The sequence below is a fragment of the Rattus norvegicus genome, chromosome 18 (assembly GCF_036323735.1).
Source record: "Rattus norvegicus strain BN/NHsdMcwi chromosome 18, GRCr8, whole genome shotgun sequence".
Taxonomy (NCBI): domain Eukaryota; kingdom Metazoa; phylum Chordata; class Mammalia; order Rodentia; family Muridae; genus Rattus; species Rattus norvegicus.
This window is the reverse complement of record NC_086036.1, coordinates 79,109,700-79,132,598: the sequence shown is the minus strand read 5'-3', so window position 1 is coordinate 79,132,598 and position 22,899 is coordinate 79,109,700. Positions and strand designations below refer to the sequence as shown.

The 22,899-nt window shown below is 43.2% G+C and overlaps 1 long non-coding RNA gene across 3 annotated transcripts in view; it reads right to left on the bottom strand.

Moving 5' to 3' along the window:
• LOC102552707 (uncharacterized) overlaps positions 1 to 22,899 on the bottom strand; it is a 52,485-nt gene that overhangs the window by 18,186 nt on the left and 11,400 nt on the right. For all 3 annotated transcript variants that reach the window (XR_005496260.2, XR_005496258.2, XR_005496259.2), the window contains one exon: positions 13,154 to 13,354. This is a non-coding gene — a long non-coding RNA (uncharacterized LOC102552707). The remainder of the gene's footprint in view (positions 1 to 13,153; positions 13,355 to 22,899) is intronic.

Here is a 22,899-nt window from a genome sequence, read left to right as displayed (position 1 = left end):
ATTCGGTCTAAACAGCCCTCCCATCCATCCTCCACATAACCAGGCTTTACTCTTTCCATAGACTCCAGCTACAGCTGACAGTTCACGTTGACTTAGTCCTCTCAGCTATTGAGGGTCTCCCTTCTGCTATTGAGGACTGCTATTGAGGGAGCCCTGGGTGTTTGCTCCTGTGCCCCAAGATTGCTCCTATACCTAGGGAGTGGTAAGCAACTGTTCAGAGAGAGAGAGAGAGAGAGAGAGAGAGAGAGAGAGAGAGAGAGAGAACCCAAAGAGCACTGGCAAGGAACTAAGCCCTGGAGACAGAGGGTAGAAAGGAAAAGACCATGAAGACACAAGCTGGTAGGAAAGATGGACCCCAGACTAATGCTCGACAGGCAAACCTTCACATGTGTCACAGCTAGCAATGGCACGACTCCAGCAAGCAGAGCATTAGCACTAATCTTGGAAAGCATGGCCGTCCTGCCTACATTAAGGAGAGCCTCCAGTGAGACTAACCCTCCCCTGTAGGAAGATCGTCCTGTTTCTCTTTGCAATCTTGATTATGTTACCTAATCTACATTTGTGCCTGCGTGTACACGTGTGCATGCCTGGGCATGTGTGTGCCACATGTATGTTTGAAAGTCAGAGGACAACCTTCAGAAGTCAGTTTTCCCATTCCAACTTGTGATTCCCAGGATTTGAACTCAGATCCCCATGGTTGGTGGCAGTGACCATCATCTGCTGAGCCATCTCACCACCTCTTCCTGCATCCTCTTCTGAGCTGGAATCTGCTTTCTCTTTGGCTGCATAGAACAATGATTCATGGGTTATAACACCTACTGCTAAGATGTTGGAGATTTTTACTTGTATGACATGCAGGTTATGTGTTGATAAATACACATGAGTAAAACTAATATATTGCAAACTACATTGAGTAAACCTCTCAAGGTTTCTCAAGTGAAATCTCATAAAGAAACAAAAGTTTATAAAGAGGACTTCTACTATATTTAACTTAGCCTCTGTTCAAACTCTGATTAGGTATAACAGTAGAAAATGAGCCCTCCATGGTGTTCTGAAGAGATGAGTGAGACACTCTTTTTGAAAAGGCTGCCAATACCACATCTGACTTTTCTACCCAGGTAGATCCTGGGAGTCCTTCACTGGGGTATAGCTGAGTGAATCTGTCTAATCCACTCTTCTATGCATCCTGGCTGGTTTTGTGTGTCAACTTGATACAAGCTGGAGTTGTCACAGAGAAAGGAGCCTCCCTTGAGGAAATGCCTCCATGAGATTCAGCTATAAGGCATTTTCTCAATTAATGACAAGGGGAGGGGAGGGCCCAGCTCATTGTGGGTAGGGCCATCCCTGGACTGGTGGTCTTGGGTTCTATAAGAGAGCAAGCTGAGCAAGCCAGGGGAAGCAAGCCAGTAAGTAACACCCTCCATGGCCTCTGCATCAGCTCCTGCTTCCAGACCTGCTTGAGTTCCAGTCCTGACTTCCTTTGGTGATGAACAGCAGTGTGGAAGTGTAAGCTGAATAAACCCTTTCCTCCCCAACTTGCTTCTTGGTCATGATGTTTTGTGCAGGAATAGAAACCTGACTAAGACACTCACCAAACCTCTGCATTAAAACCAGGTTCCATGACCAGTGCCCTCACCACATCCTGCCACCCCTGTTTATTCCACTGCCAACCCAGGTTCCAGCCAGCACAAACAGAGCCTACTCCTAACCTACCCCTTGCCACATCCATCCTACCTCTCAGCACAGCCATATCCTGCAAAGACACCTTTAGGACCTAGCTAGGTGACTCTGCTTAACCTGCCCCTCACACTGCCTCCTTGACCTTCATGTACATCTTAGACTACAGCTTTGGACCAGGATGCATGCCTTACAGGCTACCCCAGGCCTTGTGTCCAACTGCCTTTATTCCACCCAAGCCATATACAGCCTTCAGGCCTAACCTAGCCCACACATCCTGTGTTCTACCCCACCCTCCTGTATTAATATCAGATATAGAACCAAAATCTCACCTACCCAGATCCTATTACAAAAATACAAATAACATGAAAGATCAAGGCAGTATTTGTCTCCAGAATCCACTGGTTCTATAGAAAGGTACAGGTCAGTATCACCAATGAACATAGATCTTTTTTTAAACCCTCAATAAGATAATTGAAAACCAAGTACATTCATGTATAAAATATTATTCACCATGAATAAGTTGAGGTTATACTGGAAATGCAGGGATAGTTCAACATATACAAGGCAGTAAATATAGCAAATCACATAAGTGGACTGAAAGACAGAAAACAGTCATCTCAATAGATGCATAGAAACAACGTTTACAAAATCTAGCATGCCTCTATGCTAAAAGTACTAGAGAGAATAGGTCTAGAGGGGACCTGCCTTAACTAATAAAAGCTATGTACAAGAAACACACAGCCAACACCCTACTAACTGGAAGAACTTGAAGCAATCTCCCTCAAACCAGAAACAAGGCAGGGCTGTCGACCATCCCATTCCTCTCAAACCATTTGCTTGAAGCAGTAGCTGGAACAGTATGTCAGGAGAGGGAAGTTAAAGGGTCACTACGAGGAAAAGACGTCGTCAACCTAACTCTATTTGCAGGTGACACGATGTTATAGATAAGAGATTCTAAAACTTCTACTAGGCTTGCTAGAGATGACCAACCACTCCAGCAAAACCAATATGGCAGGACCCAGAGTCACCTTGCACCAATCACTAGCTTTGCTGCAGATCACCAACAAACACCGAGAAGGAGGTGATGGACACACTCCCACTCACAACAGCCTCAAGGAAAACAAATAGCTAGGAGGAGCCCTAACCAAGGAGGTGAAAGACCTCTGTAGTGAAAGCTTCACATCTCTGAAGAAAGGCACAAGGAAATAGAAAGACATCATACGCTCGTGGCTTGGAGAATTAGCAGTGCAATCCCCAGTCAAAATACCCAGTCACATTCTTTGCAGAAATAGGAAAAAAACTGTCCTTAAATTCATACAGAGTCAGAAAAGACAAAAACAGCCCGAGTCTCGCCCCTGGCTGTGCAGCAGACCACCCGCAGGTGCCTGTCCTGTGTCTGCCTACATTCCCTGGGAAGTCTCCCTATCCTTCAGGCGGATCCGGGTTTCCTCTTTCCTGAGGACCCGCTCATCGGACTCCAAGCCCATTCCTCTTCTACCCTGTTAGTAGCCAACAGCAAGAGGCGCTCTCTACCTGGGTACCCACTGGATGTGCAGGCCTGAGAATCAGATGGGGTGTCTTCACTCTCACCTGCCATCCTCTCCAAATTCCCCCGTCTCATCCTCAGCCGTGTAGGAGACCACTTTCAGGGTCTCTCTTCCCTTTCTGGTTCCATTCCTGAAGACGTTGCTAAACCTCACAGCAAGGCCAGCTCTCCTCCTCAACTCCATCCTGGGTCTCAGCTGCCAGCACGCAGAGGCACATTCCACAGGCCACGCCAGCCTGGGACTCAGGTAGGAATCCTTGACTCTGCTTCCTGTCTTCCTCCGTGAATTTCCCAGTCTCAGTTCTGTCAGCAGCAGACCGATTGCAGGGCTCTGTCCCATGCCCGCCCCCACCTCCATTGCCTGGGAACTCTGTCAAACCAGACGGTGGAACCAGCTTACCTCCCACCTGATGATTTTCTCATTTCACCCCTCTAGTCCACCCCTCTTCCTTCTTGTCAGCCCCCAGTACCTAGCCACACCTTCTACCTGGGAGCCCCAGTGACTGACCACACCTGGCGAAGGACTTAGAGCATTTTCTACAGGCAACCCACAGCCAGCATGCATTCCTAATATCCAGAGAGGGCAACAGAAACCAAGAAAGAGAGGGCTCTCCCAACAGACATAGGGCCAGATGCCAAAACTTCCATCACAAGCAGCCCAAACCCAGATGCCCAGGCAGAAGCTCGAGAAGATAATCATTAACACCAAGTCAATATGTCTACACCAAAACCCATCAACTCTACCATAGCAGGCCCCACGGTGTGTGATACAGCTAAAACATGAGACGAGGACTTCGAAATAGCTATATCGTATGCTCAAGGACCTTAAAGGGGATGTGAATCAATTCACTAATGACCCCATAATAGTCTCTAGGAAAACACAAACAAACAGTGGAGTGGAATGATTTAAAAAAAAATAAGCTCAAGACATAAAGAAGAAATGAAATCACTAAAGAAAACTCAAGCTGAGATAAAACTAGAAAGGAAACTTTAGAAAAGTCAAACAAAACCTCAGAGGTAAGCCTCGCCGACAGGGCACAAACATGGGAGCCAGAATCTCTGGCATCAAAGACAAAGCAGAGGAAATGGATATCTCGGTCAAAAGAAATGTTAAACTTTCAAAAAACCAAGACCAGATCTAAAAATAATAGGAATAGAGAAAGGAGAAGAAACCCAGGTCAAAGGTACAGAAAATATTTTCAACTAAATTGAAGGAAGAAAATCTCCCTCACCTAAAGAAGGAGATGACGATCAAGGTACAAGAGGCATACAGTACACCAAATTGACTAGACTAGAAAAGAAAGCCCGCTCAGCATCTAATAGTCAAACGACTAAACATACAGAACGAAGAAAGACTATTAAAACCAACTAGGGAAAAAGACCAAGAGATAGCTAAACACAGAGGCATTAAACAACAACCAGCTTCTCAGTGGAGACTCTAGCCAGATGCCAGCCCAGCCTGCACACAGTACACATACCACATCAACAAAGTAACAGGAATCAGTCAATACTGCCCATTGATATCTCTTGGCATCTGTGGTCTCGATAACCCAGCAAAAACACTGACTAAACAGATCAGATTTGAAAACACAATTCATCCTTCCACTGTACCCCCCAAACCACTTCTTAACATAAAGGGAGGACAGTACCTCGGAGTAAAAGCTGGAACAAGATATTTCAAGTTCATACACCCGAGAAACAAGTTGGTGTATCCGTTTTAATATCTGAGAAAATAGATTTCAAACCAAGCCAGGTGGGGCTGGCATATGTCTTTAATCACAGCACTCAGGAGGCAGAAGAGGCATATCTCTGAGTTCAAAGTCAGCCTGATCTACAGAGTAAGCTCCAGGATAACCTAGGCTACATAGAGAAATGCTGTTTGAAAACCAAACCAAAACAAACCGAAAACAAAAGAAAAACAAAAAACAAAACAGACAACTAAAAAACAAGCGAATAGAAAGATTTCAACAATTCAGAACATATGGGGCAGAATACTGCATAATCACCAACAGAAAAATCCAAGAGGATATTACAATTCTAAACATCTCGGTACCAAACACAAGGACATCCAAGTTCATAAAAGAAACAGCACCACGACAGCTAAAAATCACATGCTTGCCCACACACATAGTGGGCAACTTCAGTACCTCACCTTGCCAATAGAAAGATCAGACAGACAAAAATTTGACAGAGAAATGCTGGAGCCAAATGACGTTCTAAATCAAAACACAAAAGAATTCAACTCAGCACCTCATGGAACTTTCTCCAAAACAGACCACCTACTTAGACACAGAACAAGTCGCAACAGATACAAGAAAATAACACCCAGTGATCTATCTGACCACTGACCATGATGTATTAAAGCTGGATATCAACAATGGAAAGCTTACAAACTCATGGGAGCAGAACAATACACCACTGAGTGGAAAACGGGTGACAGAAATTAAGACTTTTTAGAACTGAGTGAAAACATAACATACCCGAACTCATAGGACACAATGGCGGTGGTTCTAACAGAAGAGTTCATAGCACTAAATGCCTACCTAAAGATCTAGAAAGATCCCATATTAGTGTCCTAACAACACACCCGAAAGGTCTAGATCAGAAAGAAGACATAATAGCAAAAGGCTTAGACAGAAAAAAGTTAACAAACTCATGGCTGAAATCAATCAAATAGGAACAAAAAATACAAAAAAAAAATATAATAAAGAGTTGGTTCTTTGAGAGAAAAAAAGAATGTCAGTAAGATTGATAAGCCCTTAGCTAGATTAACTAAAAGAAGAGAGAGTAAAGGTCAAAATTATTAAAAATTAGAAACAAGATATGGGACATGACAACAGACACTGAGGAATTCCAGAAAATCATAAAAGCATAATTTAAAAACCTGTAATCCACCAAATTGGGAAATCCGTTGCTCAAGATGCCATGCACTTAAGGGCACGAGACTCAGAGGACACGATCCAGGTCTGACCTGAAATCTCCTCCCTAAGGACTAGCTCTTAAGGAAACAGAAGACACCATTTGAGCAATCAACAGAGGAGGGCAACACAGCTCTATGAACTTCAGCTGTAGCTCTTATAAACTACAATGAAGGCCAGGATAGCAGGATAACCCTAAGGGTGTAAAGGTGGCAGGCATTCTTTGATAATGACCAACAGCTTTCACTTAAAGCCTGCTCGACAGGAGGGAACTCGTGTCTGGTTCTGGAAACCTAACTGACACACGGGGCTAGTGAAGTTACAAATCTTGGAGGATCTACAGCCACCGCTGTACTAAGTCAGCATAATTCATAACTATACACTCTAAATATTTATTCTTGTACCCATAGATAAGTATAGGTCTTGCCCTTCATCAAAGGAGCATCTCCCTGCAGCGGACGGAGAACAAACCTGAAAGATACAACGGATCCAATGCAGAGAGCAGGCGACCATGTGGTACCCGATTTCAACATTCACTGCACAATTCTTGCTTCTACGCCTCAGGGAGCATCGTGGGAGAAGAGGTGGAAAAACTGAGAGACAGAGGGACAGGAAGTGCTGTAAATCTGCACCCCTAGAAATGTCAGAGGAGCTGTCTCCATGAAGCCTCATCAACATGATGTGAACAAGGACAATACCAATAGGCATGCTAATGTTGAGGGGGGAACATTTCATGGAGGCCTCAACTCTAGACAAAGAGTTACAGGTAAAGCTAATGACAGGAGAGAAGAACCACCTAATCATTACCCAAGAGCAAGTGATGGGCCGTGAAATCATATACATTAAATATGCACCACCATGTCGGCAACAGTGGTTTGATGGGAAACAGGCAAAGACACATTTAATATGTGCACATATATATGCATATACTTGTTTATGTACATACATATACACACACATAAATATAGAGGCACATATACTTATGAATAGACATGTATTTAAATCTGTCTCTTCACAATATATGCACATACATTACACATCTATGCATTTGCATGTGCACACATGTATGTAAATATACACAGTACCTTCCACTTCTTGCAGTAGTCACGGTCTTTAAGGTTCTGCAAATGCTGAATTATTGAGTATCAAACCCACTAAGCTTCAGCAAAGCTGCAAATGTGATCTTCCTTTCTGTTTTAATTTCACATCATGTGTCCCTCATGTCTTCCCATAAACTTTCCCTTTATTTTATTTTGTCACGTTATATTTTGAGACAGAGTCTCCCTGTAGAGCCCTTGACCTATAACCCCCGATGTAGACCAGGCTGCCCTTTACCTCCCAGAGATCCACCTGCCTCTGCCTCACAAATACTGTGATTGAAGCCACACACCCCATAGCCTTTTATATTTTAAAGACATTTTTGTTGTAATTTTCATGTCACATTACATGTAATTTTCTGATTAGTCATATTAATTCCTGATTAAGGACATTTAAATTTCTTGTTTTTCTTTTAGTTTTTATTACAAAGGATTTTTATCAATATGAAACATTGTGTTAATCATAGAGGGAAATGGGTTCTCTTGCAGAGGAATTTCTCTATGTATGAGAGCCAGCGAAAGCCAAATGTACATCAAAGTCTCCATGTTGGTCCAGCACCTACATCAGCCTCCCTAACATGCTTGTTCGGGACTGACAGCTTATCTCCTTGGCCTGGGCTGTCAGACACTTGTCCTAGTGGAATCTGCTGTGAGACATTCATGAGACAGGGTATCCTCCCCTTCGGTGAGCTGTGAGCTCCTCCAGCAGATATCTTACTCCAGGCCATGCAGAGTCTTCCCTTCCATGGCTGGCTCCTTTGTGTACCTCTCCTATACCCCCTCTTGCTATCACACCAAATGCCGCAGCTTGGGAGGCAACTGAGAGGTCTGTTCTGTGTATTGGAAACTATAGACCATACTGTTTCTTGTTTCACCAGACACAGTTCGGAAGACACATTTCTGTTTCTAGACCTACAGTGCACAGCTAAAATCACCAGTTCCCAGAAAAGTAATGCTTTCTCTTGGCCTCTGAGGATACCCACGTTCACGTGAACATAAGAGTGCATTCGTGCACACACACACACACACACACACACACACACACACACACACAGAGACACACAAGTATAATAAACCTATGGAAATATGTTTCCACCGTCTGCACTGTGTCTCAGATCCTCATATACTGACATCTTAGAGGCTGCCTAAGAGACCCCAGGTTCGAGGTAAGTCCTGAAATTAGTCTTCTTATCACCTTATCTCTATAGGGGCATCTCAGTATGTCTTGCAGTACGTTCAGCAGCCTTGACAGGAAGTTGCCTCTACTCTTAAAGGAACCTACTCCAACTCCTCCTCCCCTTTCTTCTTGTCCTTCTCCCCTCTCCTCTTTGCCTTCTACATTCCTACTCTATGGTATAATGCTTTAATGGGTTTCTCAGAGTCTTACTGGCTCCCTGTAGGCTCCATGAGTGCCCTCTTTTTACACTGTACCTCTATGCCAAGTTATCTACCAAGTGGTAGTCAGAATAATACCCCAAGGAGCACCATAGGACCCCTTGACCCCTGCGCGTCATCTCGTGTGGCCAAAGAATATAGAGTGATTAAGACTTCATGATGGGAAGAGCACACTGAATCAGGTGTATGGCACCATTATCATCACAAAGGAGAGAGAGACAGAGAAGTAGAGAGAGAGAGAGACAGAGACAGACAGACAAGCAGACAGAAAGACAGACAGAGGAACAGAAGGACAGACAGACAGTCAGTCAAGGGATAAAGAAGAAAGAATAAAGAGAGAGAATTGGAGGAATTATTCTGCTGGCATTCAAGATGCAAGAGAGACATGGATCAGGAGTATCTGTGGTTTTAGAAGCTCAAGAATCAGGACAATGACAGAGGAATCTATGCCCTCGCAGCATAAAGCTGTATGTCAATGGCTGCCTTTTCTCAAGTTGACAGAAACTGAAACACATCTGTCAAGAGGGAACCTCAACTGAGTAATCACCTCTATCAAATTGACCTGTAGCTAAACTACAGGCATTTCCGTGATTAATCGGAGGGCTCAGCTGGCCATCCCTGGACAAGTGGGTCCTGGGTAGTATAAGAAAGCAGGCTGGTACTACCGAATTCCTTCTATGAAGCCACAATTACTCTTATACCTAAACCACACAAAGACCCAACAAAGAAAGAGAACTTCAGACCAATTTCCCTTATGAATATCGACGCAAAAATACTCAAGAAAATTCTGGCAAACCGAATCCAAGAGCACATCAAAACAATCATCCACCATGATCAAGTAGGCTTCATCCCAGGCATGCAGGGATGGTTTAATATACGGAAAACCATCAACGTGATCCATTATATAAACAAACTGAAAGAACAAAACCACATGATCATTTCATTAGATGCTGAGAAAGCATTTGATAAAATTCAACACCCCTTCATGATAAAAGTCCTGGAAAGAATAGGAATTCAAGGCCCATACCTAAACATAGTAAAAGCCATATACAGCAAACCAGTTGCTAACATTAAACTAAATGGAGAGAAACTTGAAGCAATCCCACTAAAATCAGGGACTAGACAAGGCTGCCCACTCTCTCCCTACTTATTCAATATAGTTCTTGAAGTTCTAGCCAGAGCACTCAGACAACAATAGGAGGTCAAGGGGATACAGATCGGAAAAGAAGAAGTCAAAATATCACTATTTGCAGATGATATGATAGTTTATTTAAGTGATCCCAAAAGTTCCACCAGAGAACTACTAAAGCTGATAAACAACTTCAGCAAAGTGGCTGGGTATAAAATTAACTCAAATAAATCAGTAGCCTTCCTCTACACAAAAGAGAAACAAGCCGAGAAAGAAATTAGGGAAACGACACCCTTCATAATAGACCCAAATAATATAAAGTACCTCGGTGTGACTTTAACCAAGCAAGTAAAAGATTTGTACAATAAGAACTTCAAGACGCTGAAGAAAGAAATTGAAGAAGACCTCAGAAGATGGAAAGATCTCCCATGCTCATGGATTGGCAGGATTAATATAGTAAAAATGGCCATTTTACCAAAAGCGATCTACAGATTCAATGCAATCCCCATCAAAATACCAATCCAATTCTTCAAAGAGTTAGACAGAACAATTTGCAAATTCATCTGGAATAACAAAAAACCCAGGATAGCTAAAACTATCCTCAACAATAAAAGGACTTCAGGGGGAATCACTATCCCTGAACTCAAGCAGTATTACAGAACAATAGTGATAAAAACTGCATGGTATTGGTACAGAGACAGACAGATAGACCAATGGAATAGAATTGAAGACCCAGAAATGAACCCACACACCTATGGTCACTTGATTTTTGACAAAGGAGCCAAAACCATCCAATGGAAAAAAGATAGCATTTTCAGCAAGTGGTGCTGGTTCAACTGGAGGGCAACATGTAGAAGAATGCAGATCGATCCATGCTTATCACCCTGTACAAAGCTTAAGTCCAAGTGGATCAAGGACCTCCACATCAAACCAGAAACACTCAAACTAATAGAAGAAAAACTAGGGAAGCATCTGGAACACATGGGCACTGGAAAAAATTTCCTGAACGAAACACCAATGGCTTATGCTCTAAGATCAAGAATCGACAAATGGAATCTCATAAAACTGCAAAGCTTCTGTAAGGCAAAGGACACTGCTTAGGACAAAACGGCAACCAACAGATTGGGAAAAGATCTTTACCAATCCTACAACAGATAGAGGCCTTATATCCAAAATATACAAAGAACTCAAGAAGTTAGACCGCAGGGAGGCAAATAACCCTATTAAAAAATGGGGCTCAGAGCTAAACAAAGAATTCACAGCTGAGGAATGCCGAATGGCTGAGAAACACCTAAAGAAATGTTCAACATCTTTAGTCATAAGGGAAATGCAAATCAAAACAACCCTGAGATTTCACCTCACACCAGTGAGAATGGCTAAGATCAAAAACTCAGGTGACAGCAGATGCTGGAGAGGATGTGGAGAACGAGGAACACTCCTCCACTTTTGGTAGGGTTGCAGACTGATACAACCATTCTGGAAATCAGTCTGGAGGTTCCTCAGAAAATTGGACATTGAACTGCCTGAGGATCCAGCTATACCTCTCTTGGGCATATACCCAAAAGATGCCCCAACATATAAAAAAGACACGTTCTCCACTATGTTCATCGCAGCCTTATTTATAATAGCCAGAAGCTGGAAATAACCCAGATGCCCTTCAACAGAGGAATGGATACAGAAAATGTGGTACATCTACACAATGGAATATTACTCAGCTATCAAAAACAATGACTTTATGAAATTCGTAGGCAAATGGTTGGAACTGGAAAATATCATCCTGAGTGAGCTAACCCAATCACAGAAAGACACACATGGTATGCACTCATTGATAAGTGGCTATTAGCCCAAATGCTTGAACTACCCTAGATGCCTAGAACAAATGAAACTCAAGACAGATGATCAAAATGTGAATGCTTCACTCCTTCTTTAAAAGGGGAACAAGAATACCCTTGGCAGGGAATAGAGAGGCAAAGATTAAAACAGAGACTGAAGGAACACCTTCAGAGCCTGCCCCACATGTGGCCCATACATATACAGCCACCCAATTAGACAAGATGGATGAAGCAAAGAAGTGCAGACCGACAGGAGCCGGATGTAGATCTCTCCTGAGAGACACAGCCAGAATACAGCAAATACAGAGGCGAATGCCAGCAGCAAACTACTGAACTGAGAATAGGACCCCCGGTGAAGGAATCAGAGAAAGAACTGGAAGAGCTTGAAGGGGTTCGAGACCCCATATGTACAACAATGCCAAGCAACCAGAGCTTCCAGGGACTAAGCCACTACCTAAAGACTATACATGGACTGACCCTGGACTCTGACCTCATAGATTGCAATGAATATCCTAGTAAGATCACCAGTGTAGGGGGAAGCCCTGGGTCCTGCTAAGACTGAACCCCCAGTGAACTAGACTGTTGGGGGGAGGGCGGCAATGGGGGGAGGGTGGGGAGGGGAACACCCATAAGGAAGGGGAAGGGGGAGGGTAATGTTTGCCCGGAAACCGGGAAAGGGAATAACACTCGAAATGTATATAAGAAATACTCAAGTTAATAAAAAAAAAAAAGAAATAAATATTATAATCTCTTTTCAAAAAAAAAAAAAAGAAAGAAAGCAGGCTGGTAAGTCTGTAAGAGAACCTACCCATGGTCTTTGCTTCAGTTCCTGTCTCTAGGCTCCTGCCTTGAATTCCTGGCCTGACTTTCCTCAGTGATAGAATATGACCTGTGTGTTTTGAGGTGAAATAAGCCATTTCTTCCCCAGCTCGCTGGTGGTCATGGTGTTTTAGCACAGTAGAAACCTAACTAAGATAGGCTATGTACTGCTTAACCCAGTGCATTCACAGTTAATTTGTTACAGTTGCAGCAAGGACCTCACACAGACCGTACCTTATCACTGTGGAGATCGCGGCAGTGATGACCAACACTTAGAATTGACCATTGTACCTTTGCTTTCCTAAGTCTTTCTCTCCCTTAGATATTTGAGGAGCCATCAGAGTCCTCTTGGCCCCTGTGAGCTGAAAAGAATCTTCTTTTTCTTGTGCCAAAGCCCTATCTGAGTCCATCTCTCCTTCTGTTTTTGCTGCCATGTCTGGGAGTGATGTCTTAAAGATTTTAATAAAGCTATGAAAGTTTGGAGTTGGATAAGAATACAGTTATGTGGACAAATATATTCTCATTCAAAACAATAATAACTTGCTTCTTCAACAACGCATTCTCCCTTATTCAGTCTAAAAATGTCTCATTTCCATCTCACACTATCTCCAGCTTTTCAGCCATTATCTTTTTGAGGCTCAGGATTCTCTGACTATGTGGTTATCGGAGTCAGGCACTGATATGTTAGATACATTTGCTGATTTACATTTTATAAAGCCTGTAAATAGTACTATTACCTTTACTGTAAGGCCCGCAGAAACCCAAGCCCAGAGATAGGCAGGGAGGTGAAATCCAAAACCACAGGTCTCGACCTGGGAGTCTTCCTCTTGGACACGCTGCTGCCACTGTTTGCTGTCTGACTTCAGTTAGGTGTAAATTGGCAGTGCTAAAAGAATTCATGGCTAAGGATGAACTGCCCATGAAGACATGTCTCTCTCCTGAGAAATACAAAACAGAAGACATAAAAGGCAAACTGTAGCCAGACAGAAGTGGTGGCTTATAGGGTGGAAGGAACTTTTTAAAAAGAAATTTTAACTGATAGCCACAAAGAGAAAGGAGCAGGCTTCATAGGGAAATATGCTTTTAAATGAAAATATAGACAAAGTGACCTAAATTTAGAGTGCTCTGAGCAGGGGAGGTCTTTTCCCTAATATCTTTTTTTTTGACCCAATTGGTAAGATATAATTGCCCACTTAAATGTACAAAGCCCGGTACCATCCATCCCTTAGGAACATTGATAACAACCTGTAAATACACAGAGCAGAATCTTAACATCACCTGCCATGGCTTCTCCCCTCTCTCTGTCTCCTCTCTCTCCCCCCCTAATATCTTGAAATGTCTGTCTGTCTGTCTGTCTATCTATCTACTTATGTGTGAGCATGTGTGCATGCATACACTTTTGTGCGCTTATCCATGCGAACCATAGTTTACATACATGTCAGAGGACAATTTGCAGGATCCAGTTTTCTCCTCTTATCAGGTAGGTCCTGGGAACCAAACTCATATTATCAGGATTGGCATCAAGTGACTTTATCCATGACCAATGTGTCATAAGACAGTGATGTTGACCAGGTGGGGACTCCTGTCACTCATGGGTCTGAGTTCTCTGTCAGTGCCTTTTGCTTTCCTGTCTTTGCCAGTTGTAAGAGACCTGGAGATTCTGTTTTCCAGTGGTCAGGTCAGGTGACTTGAACCACTGACACAATGCTAAGGACACCTGCCCCTTGAAATATATCAGAGTCCAGCTTTGTAAGTATGTATTCAAGAAGTGGCGGGCTGCAGCCCAGTGTCCCAGTCACTCCACAGTGAGAACAACAGCATGGGGAATGGGGGCTGTTTTCTATGCTGACTGTGGTCCTGCTTTTTTGAGGTCTCTTGACTCCCTGCATTTGACTATGACATTCCTCCTTGGAAACTCAGGCTTTCGTCTGTCCTGACCCCTGCTACCCAGGAATGCTTGCTTCTCCTGGCTCCTTTCAGTCGTGCTCTGGGATTTGCTCACCTCACAGACTGAGTGTGGACCAAGGAGGATGATTCAGTCGGTCAGATTGAACCCTCACACCACACTTGCACATCCCTGCATATCTATTCAAAACCCAACTCAAGGCCAGTTTCACCTTGGAAGTGACCAGCAAGCAGACCTACTGTTATCTATCTATCTATCTATCTATCTATCTATCTATCTATCTATCTATCTATCTATCTATCTAAAAGAAGAAGCAGGAAACACTACCTCTCAGGGCACTACCCAACCCATCCCATAGCTACCCCAAGACCAGTTAGACAAACATTTCATTGCCTTGAAATGGTACAGAGAGAAGGGCACAGTGTCCTGACATGCCTGTTAGCAGCAGCATTCCCACTACACATGACACAGGGTCTTTGCGTGTCACCCGTAAGCTCTGTGGAGCCTCTCAGACTGATTTCTGGGTTTCCCTAAAGTGGCTCATGATTAGCATTGACTCACCCAAGTCCATGAGCCAGAGAGAAATCAAGTAATGTAACAAAACACTAAGCTAACAGTGACCTCATGTTAAAATTTGTGTTATATCAACTAACAATTGTATAGAAATTGCATGCTCATTGCATGTGATTTTAATAATTACAATATTTAAATTTCACTAATTTAAACAATTGTTTTAATATAACTTGTTACGGTAATCAAGTATAAATATAATAATAAGCACATGGGTACGTTCTATTAAGACGATAACTACTACAGGCAATGAGATGGATATATGTATTGACAAATTTCCCCAACTGGTACGTACCTCATTTCAAATTTAAACTAAGCACATGACGTGGGTGTATTCAACACTGTTCCAGCACTGAAGTGGTTTACTCACTGCCGACCACTGGAGGATCCAACCAGCAAAATGCCAAACGAGCTGCTTAAATGAATTGACTTTTAAGAATCAAAGGCAGCACTCTCCGTGTTTAGAGTCAAGGCGTTTTTCCCATAGAACACAATACTGAAGTTTAGGAACAGCCACTTTCTATTGGCCTTGGGTCTGGGCACTGGTGACCTGTGTACGTGGCTGGCAGTGACAGGTCCCATAATCCTGCACAATCTCCTCTCGGGCTCTGCTTCGGTTGACCAGTTGACCCGTTTCTTCCACAAATACATGGCACAAATCACAGTGAGAGGCTGTGAAGCCTAGTTAATATTTAAAACATTTTGATGCTCAGTTAAAAGGGGATTCAAGTTGTCACCAATTAGTAGGAAAAGACTAATTATTATACAGACCTATGATCCTTCATAAGTAGCTACATTAAAGGAATCTAAAAGCTATCACTTTTCATGAAAGAGCAGATGGCCTGAGTTAGACCCCTAAACCATAATGAACGTGTGAGAGGGTACGATGGGTGCCTGTGTGTATCACTAAACAGGATCCTTTCTAAAGGGCTTCGAGGGGAGGGAGATAGAGAGTGGAACAGACCACAATGTCAATGTCACTATGGTCACGCTAATCAGTTCCATCTATGGAAATTGATCTAGAAAGAAAGATATCTTCTTTCCCAGGCTCCAAACTACATGGAAACATGCATACATTTTAATTATCCCATTTAAACAAGATTCGGTAGCCCAGGCAATAAAAGCTTATTGTTTTCCCTCGGTGAGATAGAACCTGTGGTCTTATAATAATCTCTGCATGCGCCTTAGGACTCCGATAGCCTGGAAGACCATAAGAGATACAGCTGGGAAGGGTAACAGGAGCCCTCACCCAATAACGCAGTTCGTTTTTAACCTTAGCATACATACTACCCACCCCTGACATTCTTGGGTACCTGGAGAGCATCAGTTTAGCTCAAATGAAACTTAGACTCTGAGCTAACTGTGCAGTTCAGTTGGCTCTGCACTGTCTCCATGGAGGATTGAGGGCTTCTCAGATCCTATTGTGTCACATCTCTGAAGACCCGGGCATCACACTTAGTTACAGGGACTATGACCCCCTAGGAAGAACATTGGTCTTATACTGTCTACTTTGCCACACGTGAACAGTCCCACTTCCTTCTTGGGACTCTGCACTGTAGACTTCACAGCCTCTCCGATGGGCTTTTCAGGGGAAATAGCTATCAAAGAAGAAAATGTAGTCTCCCTCCACGAGCTCTTCCAAAAGAAACTGCAAAACACTTCACGTCGGACTGCAGAGGGGTCACCTGTCCTTGCGGGGCCGTTGTGATGGTTTGTATATGCTTGGCCCAGGAAGTGGCACTATTAGGAGGTGTAGCCTTGTTGGAGTAGGTGTGTCACTGTGGGTGTGGTCTTTAATACCTTCATCCTGACTGCCTAGAAGTGAGCCTCCTCATAGCAGCCTTTAGATGAGGATGTAGAACTCTCACCTCTGCCTACACCATGCCGGCCTGGATGTTTCCATGCTCCTGCTTTGATGATTATGGATTGAACCTCTGAACCTGTGAGCCAACTCCAATTACATGCTGTCCTTATAAGAGTTGCCTTGGTCATGGTGTCTCCTCATAGCAGTAAAACCCTAAGACAGCTGTGAACTGAAGGTGTCTTCATTTGAGGGTATGGTGACTGCACTCTACCAGCCAATGCTGCTAGGCTCTGAGTTAGTCACCATAACATGGACGGACGGCGTTTCCTATGCACAGGAGAAACCACAGCTTCAAAACATGTGTGCACATGAGACAGAATTTGAGTACACACCCATGTGGACTGGCTTACGTAGGCTCCATGATTATTAAATAGGAAAATTGTTCTACTATTGGAGGCACCATGAAGCTATATGGATTTCCCCCACCACATGTATTCATGATAGACTCAGACTTAGTTTCTACTGGGATGGAAAAGTAGCGAAGTTCAGCATAGACTTAACGTTTGATTTACCCACAAGACAGATTGAGACCACACACGGAAGCCCTCCATTCCTGTCTTGAGAATCTTGGATGTCATAGTCCTTTTCAGTCACAACTCCTATTCATCCCAGAGGATTTCACATGACCCCAGGAGTAAAGGTATAAAAACTAGGTAAGCAAATAAAAACGTCTGATAATAAATTGTAAAGAAATGTGTTTTAAAGTAATCCCTTGGCACTGTCCTAGTTAGGGTTACTATTATTCTAATGAAATTCCATGACCAAAAGCAGGTTGCAAAAAAAGTAGGATTTTATTCAGCATACACTTTCACATTGTTGTTTTTCATTGGAGGAAGTCAGGACAGGAACCCAAACAGGACAGAAACCTGGAGACAGGAGCTGACGCAGAAACTATGGAGGGGTGCTACCTACTGGCTTATTCCCCAAGGCTTGCTCAGCCTGCTTTCTTAGAATCCAGGACCTCCAGCCCAGAGATGACACCACCCACAATGGATTGGGCCCACCCCATTGATTACTAATTAATAAAATTCCCTGCAGCCGGCTCTTATAGAGGCACTGTTCAATTGAGATTCTCTTCTTTCAGATGACTCTAGCTTGTATCAAGTTGTTAAACTAGCTAGCACAAATATACACTTAAATTCCATCACTTACTAATAAAAAACCTAATTTGTATGTTGTGTTGGTTAGGGGTTTTTTTTTGTTTGTTTGTTTTTGGTTTTGGTTTTTTTTGTTGTTGTTTTTTTTTTGTTTGTTTTTTTGTCAACTTGACACAAGCTAAGGCCATCTGAGATTAGGGAACCTCAACTTAAAAAAGAGTGTGCATCAGATTATCGTGTAGGCAAGTCTGTGGGGGCATTTTATTAATTAATAACTGGTGTGGGAGGGTCAAGCTCTCAACAAACACTTCCTCTTCTTCAGTATACGACCCAGAGCCTGTTGTATAGAGAAGCACATTGAGCCAGCCATGGGAAAAGAGCCAGTAAGTAGCACACTGCCTTAGTCTCTGCTTCAGTTCCTGCCTTTGGTTCCTACTCTGAGGTTCTGGTCTGAGAGACTGTAACCTGTCAAGTGAGGTAGAGCCTTTCCTTCCCAGGATGCTTCTGGTCATGGCCTTTAACACAGCGATAGAAATCAAACTAAGAATCATATTAAAAAGATGGACGTACTTGTATATTTCCTTACGAAGAATTAAGTTTTGGCTGACTATCTGATGCTGAAAAATGCAGCGCACCCTTTCCCAGAGTTAATCAGTATTTTCTTTTTATTATTGATGTTTTTATTTATATGTATGTGAATATGAAACTGCATTAAGTATATCTAAACTACATGTGTGCACGAGTCGTAGGAGGACAGAAGAGGGGGTTGGAAGTTATAGGTGACTGCGAACACTTGTGTAAGTGCTGATAACTGACCCCAGGTCCTTTGCAAGAGCAGTGAAGTCGTCTCTCCAGCTTCTTGATCAATATTTTATCTTATAAGTCTCGATGCTGGGATTGACACTTCACGAAATGGCAGGAGTATGTTTAGTATCCTTTCAGAAGCTGTTGGAAATATTGGCCTAATCCCAAGGCTAACTCCACTTAACTTTCAAAAATAAAATTAAAGATTGAAACGGCAACCCTTAAAAAATCAAACATTTGAACACAGTCCAATTTGATGCTAGTGTGCTGAGAAATGATAAAATATTGTCATTGTTTTCATTTTGGCAACTAGAACATCATGCTTCTAGAAGCACAGGAAACTGTGTGCACGGCACATATTCATGACACACAGGAGTCTTGATTCTGAGCCTAGGCATTTCAGGAAGGCTTTACTGGCATTGACTGTTATAGTGGCACGCACAGTGCTAAACGATCACATTGAGTGTTTAGACGCAAGGCAGCAGTAAGGTTGTGATATATCTAGATAGATGATAGGTAGATAGATAGATAGATAGATAGATAGATAGATAGATAGATTGATAGATATCAGCTTCATTATGCATTTGAATGTGAATTAATTCAGAAATCTTTCAGTGTTTGCCAATGTGTAAACACCCCCATATTCGGTTATGTAACCCCTTTGGCCTTTGCAATCCACAGTTTACAAAGCTGTGCCCTTTATGAAATCTCCAGGAATGGGGGAGGTGGGGGCATGAACATCAGCTAAACTTTCCAAACAAAAGAGGAATAAATCACAGTGAGCACAGGACTGTGGCCTTCGGGGATAGGGGTGTGCATTAAACTTTCCACTTTGAAAAGTAGCTGTTAGAATTATTCAGGGTTCAGATTTTTTTTTCCAACTTTGTTTGCAAACACAATGCCGGGTCTGTTGCAACTTTGCTTTACAGTATTGATGCTACAGGATGTTTGCCAACATGTGCAGAAGTTCAGGGGAATAATGATATGGCCAAAGCTGGTTCTTTTCACTGACTTTGGGGTCATAACCAGGACCTCTAAGAACGAACAGCTCAGCAATGGAATGGTTTGGTTGATAGTGAGTGGTAGAGTCTGCTCTTAGCCGTAACTTAGTACTCTGGTGTGTCTTCTTCAACAACTGCTGATACATTGTTGTAAAGGCATAGCTGAGGAACTTGCTGTACTGTGCGGGGATTTCCTACTAGACCTAGCAGACATAGTTGCATTTGCCTGACCTAGGAGACACAGCTGCATTTGCCTGACCTAGGAGACACAGTTGCATTTGCCTGACCTAGGAGACACAGCTGCATTTGCATCACTGATCCTAGATCACCAGTCAGTAGGAGGGTCTTGACCTCAAGAATGCCTTGTGAGTCTGGGAAGATACGCTCTTTCTCTGCCTCTCTCTGCCTCCCCCTCTGCTCCCTCTCCCTTCCCCTTCTTTCTCCTGCCCTCCCCCCATGCCCTCTTTCTTGTCCAACCTTTTGACACAGGATGTTATAAACACTGTGAGATATCTAGGAACTAGAGTGTGAATACAAGTCTCACCTAATCAGAGGGGAAAGAACCTTTTCCCTTTTAAGATAAGTTTATCCATTTCCTGATTCTTCCTCCTGACCATCTGTGACAGAGGCATAGATGGGGATTCTCAGTTTTAAGACAATAAAGAGAACTGACTCCTCACAATTCTGAAGGAGGATGTGGAAGGGAAATGCAGTTGAAGGGGTGGGAGATGCTGGCACTCTCAAAGCAACTTCGGATCAGTGCGGTTCTGTGACTGACCCGAAAAGAAATGCTTTCAGCACTTAAAAGTATTTTAGGTGACTTAAAAATAGAGCCAAGGAATAAATCTTAGAGAAAGAAGAGAATGTGGATTGTGGAACGCCTGGTTGTTCTTGAAATATGAATAAAATGACTTCCTGAAGGAACTCAAGAAAAACGTGTTAATCATTCACTTTGAGCCACGGTGTTCTGGGGTCCCCGGCGCCTGTCTAACAAATCGTGCTGTTGGCTTGAGTAAGCTAAACTGGGCATAAGTCCTCACACACTTCCTGCCTGTCACAGAGGCCCACACGCTTTTCAGACAGTCTTAGCTTGACAACCCCCTTGTAATGAGCCCACAGGGCTGCACTCAGTGTCCACCTCTGTTTGCTCAGGGGTTCTTTTCCTCAGTACTCTTCTGGACTGGATGTTTTACAGAATGTTCAGCTGTAAAAGCTCTGATGGTCCAGGTGCTCACGGTCTCTCAAAGAAGGAACTTGGGAGTAATTAAATGTTGTATCTATTGAAAGTCCAGGAAAGGTGCTACAAAGAATGAATTAAGAACTTTTACCTCTAGCTTCTCTTTTCTCCAAGAGTTGGATTTAATTGGAGAGGAATGCAATCCTACCTGCTGTGGGATGCTACAAGCCTGTTTTCAATGGCATGGTTGATTGACACGTCTTCTCATCCGTTAGTATATGTGGTATAGCCACCTTCAGTTAGGCCTTGTGTTGCTGATATGTGATCCAAGAGAGATAGAGTTAGAAATGCCAGCTCGTACCTTCCAGTCTTTCATATCTAGTAGCACAATGGAGAATGTACCCATTCAACTTTATTATGAAGAAGGCAACACTGTGGTAAAAAGAGGAATAAAGATCTTAAGAAGAAAAGGCTTGGGGTTAGAGAGATGACTCAGAGCTCAAGAGCTCTGGCTGCTCTCACAGAAAAGCCAGGTTTGGTTTCCAACACCTACAGGACCTGTCCCAACCACCTTTAACTCCAGTTTGAAGGTAACTGATGCCCTCTTCTGACCTTGACAAGAATCAGACAGGCACCCGGTGCACATACATATGTACAAACACTTATAACATAAAGTAAAAATAGATGTCTTTTTAAAGAAGAAGAAAGGCTTGGATATACTTAGAGGACTGCGGGGAGCGGGGAGTCTACCAAAGCAAGTGAGCTTTCCACTCAGAGAACAAGTTCTACAGAATTGCTATTATGCCTCCAGCGTATGAGAGTTCACTCAGACGTCGTTGTGTCACTGTGGACTTTATGCTTGGAGGGGTGTGGAGGCAAGAGAGTCTGCTGTATTGGGGAATATTGACAAAGGTTCACTAAGGTCTTTAACATATTTTTTAAAATATGTTAAAAAATAACAAAAGAAGATATGAGCCTTTCCCTGGGAGCTTTCTATTGGAGCAGAACAGAAGAAAGCTATTCAGTGTAGTTAGTGTGCAAGGCAGAACATTGGATAACAGAGCATGGTGCAGAGACCTGGTGAAGGTCACCACAGCAAAGGCCAGCGTGGTGACCTGGAAAGTCAGGCAAGGGGAGCCGCAATCGTGAGGAGGACATATACATGGTGGTCGTTCCTCACAAGGCTGAGGGAATGGGCATCGGCGCTTGTGTTGTTTCCTTCTCTGGTGACATCACACAGGATGACCTCACTCTAGCTGGTCACATCATTACACCAAACACAACGAAGACGCCATTCCCAGCCAGCAGAGCTCCCAGAGTGGCCTCGCTTCCTATAAACTGTCCACGAAACTGAAGCAACAGGTAGGGGAGAGTGGAGGGATAACGAGAAGCTTCGGTAATTGGCCAGACCGAAAGTAGCAAACGTATTCATCATGGCTGCGCAGGGAGAGCGATGAGAAGAGCTGCAGAACAGACTCCCTGGCAGAATAAATATGGAGCAGTTATGTAACAGGCCTGGCAGAAGCTGTATGTAAATCGAGTAACTATTAAGAAAAACAATGGAGGATATTTCAGCTTACTCACTGTTGCTGTCATAAACACCAGACCAAAAAAAAAAAAAAAAAAAAAAAAGAAAGAAAGAAAGAAAGGGTTTGTTTGCCTCATATAATCCCAGGCTACCCCCTAGCACTGATGGAAGTCAGGGCAGGCACTCAAGCAAGAGCCGAAGCAGAAACCATACAGGAATAATGCTTGCCGACTTGCTCTTGGACTTCTGTTCAGGTACATGTCTTATACAGACCTAGGCCTAGAGGGCTGGGTGCCAATACTGGGCTGGGCCCTTGATGACAATTAGCAATTGAGAAAATGCTCTCCCAGACATCCTCCCCGATGAAGGTCAGTTCTTCAGATGAGAGTTGCTCTTCCTGTATGTGTCCAGTTCATGATGAAGGTTAGTCCCTGTGTCAAAAAATACACTTATTTGGTTTAAAAATCTTGGAGCCCTTTTGGAGGCTGCGAGTGCCTTAGCGCTCCATCACAGCAAACACTCAGTAAGTACGCAGT